Source organism: Kogia breviceps, chromosome 5, assembly GCF_026419965.1.
Source record: "Kogia breviceps isolate mKogBre1 chromosome 5, mKogBre1 haplotype 1, whole genome shotgun sequence".
NCBI classification, from domain to species: Eukaryota; Metazoa; Chordata; class Mammalia; order Artiodactyla; family Physeteridae; genus Kogia; species Kogia breviceps.
Window position 1 is genome coordinate 112,817,061 of NC_081314.1, and position 12,034 is coordinate 112,829,094.

The 12,034-nt window shown below is 38.8% G+C and overlaps 1 pseudogene; it reads left to right on the forward strand.

The window, feature by feature from the left end:
* Positions 1-9,159: 9,159 nt before the first annotated feature.
* On the forward strand, positions 9,160-10,460 carry LOC131756890 (elongation factor 2-like; annotated as a pseudogene).
* Positions 10,461-12,034: the final 1,574 nt, after the last annotated feature.

The following is a 12,034-nucleotide window of genomic DNA, read 5'->3' on the forward strand; positions in this document are numbered from 1 at the left end:
TTGACAAACGTTTTTGAGCTTTTTTAATATGTTTAAGACTTTATTTTGCCTTTATTTTTGAAAGGTGTATAAAATTTTAAGTTGGTAATTCTTTTCTTTCAGTGCTTTGAATGTATCACTTGACTATCTTTGTGCTGGCAGCATCTGAAATGAGAAATCTGCTGTCATTGTATCTCTGTACTGTGGTACATAACATTTAATTTTTTTCTGATTGCTTCTAAAATTTTTTGCTTAACACTGGTTTTAAGCAATTTGATTATGATAAGATTTAGAGTAGCTATCTTTATGTTTCTTGTGCTTGGGTTAACTGGACTTTTTGTATCCATAGAGTTTTTATAGTTTTCATCAAATTTGGAATATTTTCAACCATTATTTCTTCAAATATATTTTCTCTGCCTATTCACCTCTCACCTTTTTACCAGAAACTCAAATTATACATATATTATGTCAACTGATGTCATACAACTTATTTATACATTTTCATTCTTTTAAATCAGTTTTATTTTGTTTGAAGTTTCTATTTCATTTTCTTCAATTACATGAATATTTTCTTTTGCAATATCTAATCTGCCATTAATTATATCCAGTGTATTTTCATCTCTGCTAGTATAATTTCGTTTCCTCTATAAGTTCAATTTGTGTCATTTTTATATCTTTAATATCTCTAATTTGAACATGTGAAATACAGTTGCAATATCTATTTTAAAGTCATTGCCTGCTCATTCTAACTCCTGTGTCAGTTCTGCATCAGTTTAAAAAAAAAAAAAATATTTATTTATTTTTGGCTGCATTGGGTCTTCGTTGCTGCATGCAGGCTTTCTCTAGTTGCAGCGAGTGGGGGCTACTCTTCCTCGTGTTGCATAGGTTTCTCATTGCGGTGGCTTCTCTTGTTGTGGAGCACAGACTCTAGGTGCTCGGGCTTCAGTAGTTTTGGCTCGCAGGCTCTCGACCGCAGGCTCAGTAGTTGTGGAGCATGGGCTTAGTTGCTCCACAGCACATGGGATCTTCCCGGACCAGGGATTGACCCATGTCCCTTGCATTGGCAGGCAGATTCTTAACCACTGCACCACCAGGGAAGTCCCTGGATCAATTTTAATTGATTGGTTTTCCTTCTTATTATGGGTTGTATTTTTTTGCCTCTTTACATATCCAGTAACTTTTGATTGATTGGTAGTCATTTGAAATGTTACTTTATTGAGTGATAGATATTTTTCATTTTTATAACTGTACTTGAGTTTTTTTCTGAGACCCAGTTAATTTACCTAGAAAGTGTTTGATCCTTTCAGGCCTTGCTTTTAAGATTTATTATGTGAGAAAGAGCAGCACTTATTTTGTGGCTATTTCTGTTATGATCCTTCTGATTATTCTACCCAGTGAAATATGAGGTTGTTGTCCTGCCTTAATACATTTCTATTCACATCACTCCTCTCTTGGACAAATTATGAGTTATTCTTCACATTGAGATTGTTTTGTCATTTTCTTCAATTTCTTATCTCAGCTAAGTCAACAATCTTTGCACTTATTTTATTATTGTTCTCCATTTTTGTTATTGCATTTTAAATCTCTAAGTCTTTTATTTTTCCATATATTTTTTTGAGTATGTTTAAAGTAGTTTCATTTGTGAATGGTATAATTTTATTCTACTTTGTGACTACTATGAGAGAAGAATTTCACTACCATAAATGTTTTGATTCTCCTTATTTGTTTTCATTTTACAGTAATTTTATATGGAGTTGGTCTGATATTTCCCATTCCTAAACATTTCATGGACAGGTTCCTACATTAAGATTATACCCTTAAATCAGTGTATTGAAATCAGCTTCATTAGTAGATAAGTGTTGTGTTAGTGGGAGCAATGAACTTTCTATAATTGGAGTGCTTTCTCATCTTCTACTCTGTTGTTAAATTTGTAACAGTTTATCTGCAATTTTTATTCCTAGGCATTTCATGGTAAGAGTCTTAGTTTAAAAATACCATCTTTCATCAGCAGATTGATATGTAATTTTTTTAAAGAAAAAGAAAGTTCTTGTTCTCTTTTGTTTCTTCAAAATATCTTTCATTTTTGTTTCCTATCTCATCTCAAATGGTAACTTACCTCCTCTATTAGCATCCTTCTTCTACAGAGCAATGTTTCTCCAGGGTTTCCATCTCCAACCTCACTAACTTCCAAGTTTCATCCATGGAGCACATGTTGTGTATTACCAATTTCTAGACTTTTTTTTTTACTGATTTAGTTCTTAATGTTCGACTTTCTCTTTCTGGGAACATTTATGTCTGTGCTTTGACTTAGTTTCTACACACCTCCTTTCTTCATGGTGTCTCTTAAACCTCCTTTACTGAGCTGAATAATGTCCCCCAAAATACATATCCAATTAGAACCGGTGAAGGTGGTCTTATTTGAAGAAGGGTCTTTGTACACATAATCAAGTTAAGATGAAAACATACTGGTTTAAGATGGGCCCTAAACCCTACACAACTGGCATCCTTATAAGAAGAGGGAGATTTGGACACAGACTAACAGGGTAGAACACTGTGTGAGGACAGAGGCAGAGACTGGGATGATGAATCTACAAGTCAAGTAATGCCAAAAATGGCTGGCAACCACCAGAAGCTAGGAGAGAAGCATAGAAAATATTCTCCCTCAGAGACTCCAGTAGAAAGCAATCTTGTTGATAACTTGATTTTGGACTTTAGGCCATGTGAATTGTGAAAGAATAAATATGTTGTTTTAAGCCAACCAATTTGTGGTAATTTCCTAGAGCAGCCCTAGGAAATGAATAAAACTCCCTTCCCTCATTCTTCATGTTCATAAGCTTGCAGGTGGCTGGAGCTTCACTCGTAGATCTATTAGAATACATTGTTTATTTCACAAATTAAGATAGTAAGTTCATGTATCCTCTACCTCCTACTAATGGTGAAGGTTTAGGTTATGTGAAATTACATACTGTAATGGTATTTGGAAAAAAAGATATGGAGAGTTTTAGACTCATGTGTACACAATAAACCTGGGGTCCTTGCTTTTTGTTGCCCTTTTAAGATGTGTCCAAGAATAATCATGGAAAAGGAAGGATTTTTCAGAGAGAGAAGCTGAAGGCTAAAGAGGTCAACAGATTTAGGAGCTACTTCTAAAAAGGGAGAAATGGTCTGCCACAGAGAGAACACCAATTGTCCGTTAGTCTTAGGAAGAATAGCAGGGATAAAGAAGAGAGAACTACAGCAACTCCCAAATGAGTAACCACATGTCCTTTTCCATTTCAGCATAGGAGAAGGGACCCCAGAATAGCAAGAAAAGTAAAAGTAAAAGAGCTATAGCCTCACTCCTACTCTTGGGATAGCCATCTGGTTAGTTTGGGGGAAAATAAGGAGGTGAGCATTAAAATGGATATTTAACTGAAGCTTTAAAGTTGGCCAAATTTTTGTCTATAATTGAAATGACCAGAAAGTTAGAAACATACCCAAGAAGTGTGCTACTGTGGAATTGAAAGGGAGATTTATAAAATATGGCTGCGGGCTTCCCTGGTGGCGCAGTGGTTGAGAGTCCGCCTGCCGACGCAGGAGACACGGGTTCGTGCCCTGGTCCGGGAAGATCCCACATGCCGCGGAGCAACTAAGCTCGTGAGCCATGGCCGCTAGGCCTGCGTGTCCGGAGCCTGTGCTCCGCAACGGGAGAGGCCACAACAGTGAGAGGCCCGCACACAGCAAAAAAAAAAAATAAAAAAAAAAATAAAATATGGCTGAAGGCAGTGTGTGGATACAAATAAAATAGGTACAGTTGATTCTTTAACAGTGGATAGTTATATTCTACAAAGACACCACAAACCCTGAAATAGTGAATAGAGAACCACTGTTTGAAACAGGGTTAGATTCTTGAAAATCTCTGATCACATTTGATTAATTGATCAGTTTATAGCCTTGTTTTATGTGTTTCTGTTTAAACACATAAACAGAGGCTTTTTTGGCTTTTTTGGTTTGAGGCTATTTCATTTGTAATTAAGAATTGTTGAATGTACTTTGATTTTAAGATTTTGTAACATAATGCAAAGGTGAAGAATTTAATTATTTAATATATATTGTTGATTCATTAGCTTTGAACTCATGGCAAGTAGCACTATAACTCTTTCCTGAATGCAGCTTATCTAACACAGGTATTTTCTTTGTAAGGCACATCTTAGGCTTTTGCACTTACGAACACTAGGTACATTTGGAGATTATTTTAAGCAGCAAAATCAACAAAAAAAGCACAAATACATAAAAAAATAAGTGGCAATAAACAGACTGAGGTATATGATAAGAGGAAGGATGATTGGTTTGAGGCTATTTCACTTGTAAGAATTGTTGAATGTACTTTAATTTTAAGATTTTGTAACATAATACAAAGGTGAAGAATTCTAAGAAGTGTGAAAGAAGAGCAAACCAAGGTATTTCTGTTATTGGAGTAGGGAGTTCTAGTTTGGAATTTGAGAAGAACAACTTTGATGAAATAATATTTAATTAATTTTGAAAGAATAATAAATGTATATAGTTCAAAAATTTAAAAATTACAAAAGGGCACAGAGATGAAAAAGGAAGCGTCCCTTTTCCTTAAGTCCTTCAACTACTCAGAACTCCTTATTGGATGGCAAATTTTGTTATGCAGAGGGAGGAAATCTAGAAGGACACAGCATTTAAGAGGGGCTTTAATGGGTTTTCCAGATTTGGAGAGATGGAGATGGATTATCAGTGCACTTGTAGAGACATGAGAGAATCTTGATTGAAAGAAGTCACAGAGAGAAATTGTGAGAAGGTCTGGAATAAGAAGAAAATTGCCAATCACAGATTTAGAGAAAAGTTCTAAGTTACATGATCATAGTCCAATTTTCTTTTGAATCATGAGTTAAATATGCCAAGGAGTACAAATTATATCAGTTGATCTCAGAAGTGTATTCTTAATTTTCCTTTTCTATTAGAAGCGTTCCTTGATATCCAATGAAAATCTCCACCTATTAATTTTATCCCAGTGATTTATTTTAGTAGGAGAAGGATTATGAAAGACTACAAGAACACTAAATCAAACAGTGAAAAGAAATTAATAAAATATAATCTTGTTTGAATTTAACAGTTATTTCTGATAGTTTCAAAAGCCTTTGGGGTTTTAAACAAACTAAACTGAAATAGTTCTACAGGCCCATGCAGTAGGGGCTGGCATTATAATCTCTATATTACAGCTGGGAACCTTGAGGCACAAAGCCATTTAAGTGATATGTCCAAGGTCACTGAGCAAGTCACTGGTGAGGCCAAAAATAGAATCCCAATTCTTCAGCTAGTTCTTTGTTCAGGAGACCATATTGGTTCTTTTATTACTTTGAGGATAAAATTTAGCTCTATATCAGAGGCTTTTTTTTTTTCTTATATGCCAACCTAAAAAAATCAACATTTAAAAAGACCATTGAATTGATATTAAATCAAATCATATTTCATGCTTGAGATTTTCAAGTTACTCTTAGAAAAGTGTTTTCTTGTCGTTTAAGAGGAAAATATCCATAGGTAGTTTTTCACTGTTATCATCTCAATTCACAAAACTTTTCTCCCTTCCCTAAATATTTAATGGCTCTATTTAACAATGAATATGTTCTGGTTTCTGCACAAGGAAATGCAAGCCATAGTAATTGGCTTTGCCTTCAGACAGCTGAGTCAGCAAGAAATCAGGCAGCCTACAGAAACCTTTTTATTTGCTATCAGGTTTTCAGAGTTTCAAGTCATTGAAATGTATTGAAAAAATCTGGGAGGCAACTAAACCATGCAAATTAACCTTACATCTGCTTTATGCGACTCTTGAACTTCCAGATTTGTAATTCCTTATCTGTGGCTGCTCAAACAATTTTCCGGTTCATAATGCTGTCTGTGCAATGGTAGGAAAGGAAAGGGGATTATAGTTTCTGGTACATATTTGTCTAAAAGTACTTGAATTTTTTCCAGTTATAAAAAGAATCTTTCTCCCCTCTTGTGGGAACCCTTGAGAGCTAGAAATTCTACTTTTTGAGCTTCATATCTATACATACGGATTTTGTGGAAAATGATTTTACAAAGTTCCAAGTTGTTAAATATTTTTAAAGAAATATACATTCACATACACTAAAGAGGACTAGAGATATACTTATCTCTGTATGCACACATACATATAAGAACTCACACATATATATGTTTAGATATACTGTATACTGTTTTGTAATTATATGCAATTATAATGTAATAATGTGTAACATTTATTAAGCAACTACCTTGTGCCAGGCACTCTGTGAAGGTCTTTGCATATAATGTTTCACTTATCCTCATCACAGCATTATAAAGTGATTACTATTATTATACCAATTTTACTTATTGAGGAAACTGAGACACTAATAGCAGAAGTTAATTACTCAAATTTATATAGCTTTTAAGTGGGAGAGTAGGATTATAAACACAGGTGACCTAGTTCTACATTGTGTGGGAATAAGAATTATTTGTGAACATGTGAGTATAATAAAAATGTAAAGCCTAGAGGTTTAGTCAAAATTGATTAAATTCATAAACTGAGATACAGAGAAGATAAATGTCTTCCAAAGGTTGTACAGCTAGCCAGTTACCAAACCTAGAGTATGATATGACTCAGGTAGCATTCCACTATAGTTTGCAGAGTTGGTATCATTAGATGATGTCATAAATTGCAAACCAGGTAGGGTAGGAACTGTCTTTTATGAAATTTATGCAATGGATATCCATATTTTTTTCTAGTGACATTTTCCCATCTGAGATAATTTTTTAAAATAGGTAAGTAAAATATTTTTTATTTTTTAATTTTGTTGATGTTTATGAAAGTTTGTTTTTTACCACATGTAGGGGCTCCCATACAGCTTCATGGTTGGTATTCAACAACTTTTCCCCACTCTCATTCATTATTCAAACTACTTCTCTCTACATGTTGTAGAAATACTTTTTGCCAAGACACTTAGATCTCCAAAATACTACCCTCAGTGGAACATCTTAGTATTTACCCTAGGGGAAATTTTTTGCCTTCACTCTTCCCTTCCTTCTTCGAGTTTAACCCCATGTTATTCTGGTCCACTTACAACTTTTTAACTCTGCTTCCTCTCATTTCTCTGTGAGTAATTCTTTAACAAATATTGATGTTTTTCAATGTTCAGTCTGTAGAATCTTACTTTTCTTGCTGTATAAACACCCCATAGGTGAAGGTGATCATATCTCCTACAATAAGTGTATATTTGGATAATTCTGTATGTGTCTGAGCATTTGTGCACACATTTGAAAGACAGAGAAGGCCAGTGAGCTTCAGATTCCATTTGTCTACTGTATTTTCTCACAATTGAGGCTACAAAAACACTTAAATTTGATAGTAATAGGTGTCTCTATAGGGATGTAACACCTTAGATGAGAGCTTAAGCCTGGAAAGATCCAGTTATGTGAATGTATCTGACATAAATTTTTCAGTTTTATTTTTTAATAACTATCTTCAAGTGGTACCATGGTAAAATTTCCTGCTAAAAGTTCACTAAAAGACAAGATTCAAAACATTCTCTGGTCTCTCTTGGTTTTTAGACCAATCTCACCTTCTCATTAAAGACTTTGACTTGCTACAAGTTAATGCTCAGTTTCAAACTCAACAGTAAGTTTTCCTCCCTTACATTTCCCACATCCAGCACAGACTAGACCTACTATAGGCTACAGAAAAATGGAGTTAAGAGAAAATTATGGTCTGTCCTTTATATACCTCCTTCTCCTACTTCTTTAGGTACTAGCTCCTCTTGTTTGTTAAGTCATGAGAAGGATAAGGTAAAATGTCCAATATTTCCTTACTTCCATAGGCAGGACTGCAGTCTTTTCCTTGCTTGGATATAACTATTCTATTCCTTGTCTGTGAGCTCCAAACACCATGATAATAAGGTGTTCATTTGTGCGCAGCTCCCCTAGGCATTTTTACATTTGTAAGTTTGGCCTTATCTCTTAGCTGGCCTTCAGCTGATGACCTTCGTATTGCATTCCTCTAATGCCTATGTCCTTGTCCCTTTTTTATCCCTTTATTCCCCAAATTATCAGATGTAATGACAAGACTATATCCTCCAATTGTATCTGTCCTTGTAGGTCTGCTGAACACCTGCAGAATGCTCCTCTATACACTTAGGAGAGAGGTTCCTGGCTCCCTCTATGTCTTACAGTCTACACACACACACACTCTCTCACACCCTCTCTCGCTCACTCTCTCTCTCCCGCTTTTGCTCTCCTTCCTATTCTTCTGTCTTCTGTTCTGTTAGCACAAGACCATATCAGTAAGTCCTCCTAAGCAAAGGCACAAAGAATGAAAAATGTTTCCCCTTATTGAAGGCTTTACCAATTTTTAGAAGCAAAACTCATAGACCTCAGTCTTCAAAGTGAGAAAGGCTCACTTTCCATGAACAAGAATCTTCCCCAGACACCAATCACATTCTTATTTTGCAATCTGCATTCTATAGTAATTGGTGGGGATGAGTAGGGTTGACACATGTGCATTCTCTAACTTCCACCTCTCAATAATTCCGACTTCTGGTGGCTCTCTGAATTCAAAGTGTGAAGTACTTAAGGTAATTTATTCTCAGCTTAAGCCACAATTATAGAACAACAGAAGCAATTATCAACATCTTGCTATATTTTTATCAGTAGAAATATAACTCATGGAAGATAAAGTAGTAGTTGCAAAAGCCCTGAAGTAGAGAACTCATGTGGCATTTTAATGAAACACTCTGACTTCATTTTTGACATTTAACTGCTGACAGCTTTCAACCACTTCTTCCCCCTTCTGCAACACAACTTACTAAGCTGATGAGAAAGACTAGGTGTTCCCTCCTTTGGCAACAGCCAGAAATTCAAACCATGCAAACCCTAGCCTACTGACAGGAACGCTCACTCCAACGCTATCCCTGAATCACAATAAAAGCCAAACTAGTCTCTCACTCAAGCTGACATTTCTGGACCTGCTTGGGAGACGTCCCTGCTTTCTAAAGAAAGTTTCATTATGTGAGTAATAAACCTTTTCATATCTTCTTAATTTTTTTGTAAAAAAATAATTTTTTATCAAGGTATAATTGACATAACATTATATTAGTTTAGGGCGTCACGACATAAGGGTACGACATTTGTATACAATGCGAAATGATCACCACAATATGTGCCCCCAGTTTCACGCCCCAGAGGAAGGAAAACCTGTACCTGAAGCCGATCCAGAGAATAATCCTTACGATGGGACGTTATGTGGAGCACAACGAGGACATGCCTTGGAGGAACATCATGGGCTTACTGGGCATCGACCAGTTCCCGGTGAATACGGGCACCATCACCACTTCTGAATATGCCCACAACATGCAGGTGATGAAGTTCAGCGTGAGCCCCAGTTGTCAGGATTACCTTGGAGGCCAAGGTACTTTGCTGACCTGCCCAAGCTGGTAGAGGGTCTGAAGCGGGGGGCCAAGAGGCCGTCACTACAGTGCAGTGCATCATAGAGGAATCAGGTGAGCACATCTTTGCAGGGGCCGATGAGCAGCACCTGGAGATCCACCTGAAGGACGCGGAGGAGGGCTGTGTCTGATTCCCATCAAGAAATACGACCCAGTTGTCTTGTGCCGTGAGACCTTAAGCGAAGACTTGAACGTGCTCTGCTTGTCCAGGTCCCCCAACAAGCACAATGGGTTGTACATAACGGTGTGGCCCTTCCCTGACGGCCTGGCCAAGGACACTTAACAGGATGAGGTTTCCACCTGCCAGGAGCTCAAGCAGCAAACTCGCTACCTGGCGGAGGAGTACGAGTGGGACGTGGCTGAGGCCCACAAGAAGAGGTGCTTTGAAACTCCACAGCACCTGCCCCCAAGTCCGCACCGACACCTCCAAGGGCGTTCAGTACCTCAACAAGATGAAGGACAGCGTGCCGCAGCTTCCAGGGAGCCACCAAGCAGGCGGCCACTGTGTGAGGAGAACCACCTGCGTGACATGCGCTCTGATGTGCACGATAATGCGGCTGCGCGCAGACGTCACCAAGCGCCGGGGCGGCCGGATCATCCCCACTGCCGGGCGGCGCTGTGTTTGCCGGGCCTGCTGACCGCCCAGCCCCAGCTCCTGGAGCTCGTCTTCCTGTGGGAATGCCTGTATAGAACACGTGGTCGGTGGCATCTATCTTGTCCTGAACTGGAAGCAGGGACACGTCTTTGAAGACTTCCAGGTGGCCGGAAGCCCCATGTTTGTGGTGCAGGCCTACGTGCCTGAAAACGAAATCCTTTGGCTTCACCACCAAGGCCGACAGCCGGGCTTTCCCCCAGTGCGTGTTTGACCAATGGCAGATCCTGCTCAGAGATCCCTTTGACAGAACCGGCAGCCCCAGCCAGGTGGGGTTTGAGACCGACGAGCACAAAGGCCTGACGGAAGGCCTCCCAGCCCTGGCCGACTTGCTGGACAAATTGTAGGCGGGACTCGGCGCAGAACGGGCTCCCAGCCGCGATATCTACCACAACAATAAGCCTTCGCGTTCTCCTCATGACACCTTGAGAGGGTCCAGACACAGTGATGATCCGTCTGACAGATTTCTGGAGCGTACTCTGGGCCATCACTAAACAGGAACACTTGATGCCATTTCTTTTGATGTTCATTTCAAGATTTCAGAGGCAAGAGAAGTGCCCTCGCTGCAGGTATTTATTTGGCTTGTGGAGCTGAGGGAGGGGGTGGGAAACCCGATACTTTGACTTTCATTTCTTCAGAGGGAAACTCAAGTGCCCCCCAGTTTTTAAAAATAGGCGCAGTAAGAGGTTTAATTGCGTAAATGGACCATAGGGGATTTTCCCCCAGAAAGAGGGAAGGAACAGGCGGGTAGACATTCTATTTGGACAGAGACTAGAAGGTAGGAAATCTTGTGCAGTGTCACTGTAAGCACGTCCAGCTGCATTAGTGTCATTGGAATAGATATGGTACTGACTGTGAAACAAATAAACAAACATCCCTCCTAATTGAATGTGGCATAATATGTCTTAAGAGCCTAACCGAGAGTTTAGGGGGAGGGTCCATTCCACTGCTGTGGGGTGAATAAAATGATTAGCACTGTGAGGGGGATGGCCAGACAATGACCAGCATGGGAAGGTCTTTCTTTTAATGCTTTTGCTTGTTTACTGGTTTTGTTGCCTGCTGGCAAGCGTGAACTTCTAGGGGTTGCCTGCTGGCTAGTTTGTGCTTTGAGCTGTGTTGCTTTGTGTTGCATTTACTGAGCCCTCAAAGCTTCTCCTATAGATTTGACTGATCTAAGTTGAAAGCGTTGATAACTGGCATTTAGTAACATGAAATTGGAGGCCTCCTTCAAATGGCTGTAGTTCATGTGTCTTGGCTGGGAACTATCTGTGCATCTCAGATTGAATCATGTGTCTTGATTCTAACATAAGCCATAATTGACACTAGGCTCAAAGCAATGACTCTTACCCTGTGACCATGATTGTGTGTCTCAATCTGGCACTCACCCCCATCCTGTAGAGTGCTTAGGGAAGAGACTGATACCCTGTGCAATGTGCAAGCCAGTCAGTGGGTTTCCCATGTGGAGGAAGAGTAGTCACTATGTAGCATGCTGAGGGCCACACTCCTAAAACAGGTGGTACGCTACAACTTTAAAAAATGCCTTTACCTATATTGCAAAAATAACCTTATACTCCAGGATATAGGGAAAAACACCCATGTACCCTAGTGACACAGATAAGGGGAGGGGATATTCAAACCTGATTTCAGTTGAGGGTCCTTAGTCCCAGAAAAGCTACTGTTGCCATGGGAGAGGCCTCTAACCCTAAGACTGATTTGCAACTCTCTGAAGGAAGAAACTTGTAAGTATGAGCAGATTGTAGAGGACTCCCTCGAAATATATCCAGTAACCACCAAGAAAAAAACAAAAAACTGAAATGTGCCAAATGTGCCAAAATGGAAGTTCAAACTTTGCTGGAAATCTAAAATTTACCAAAAGAATTTCTACAACAAATAGATAAAAGAGTACCAATTACATTTTATG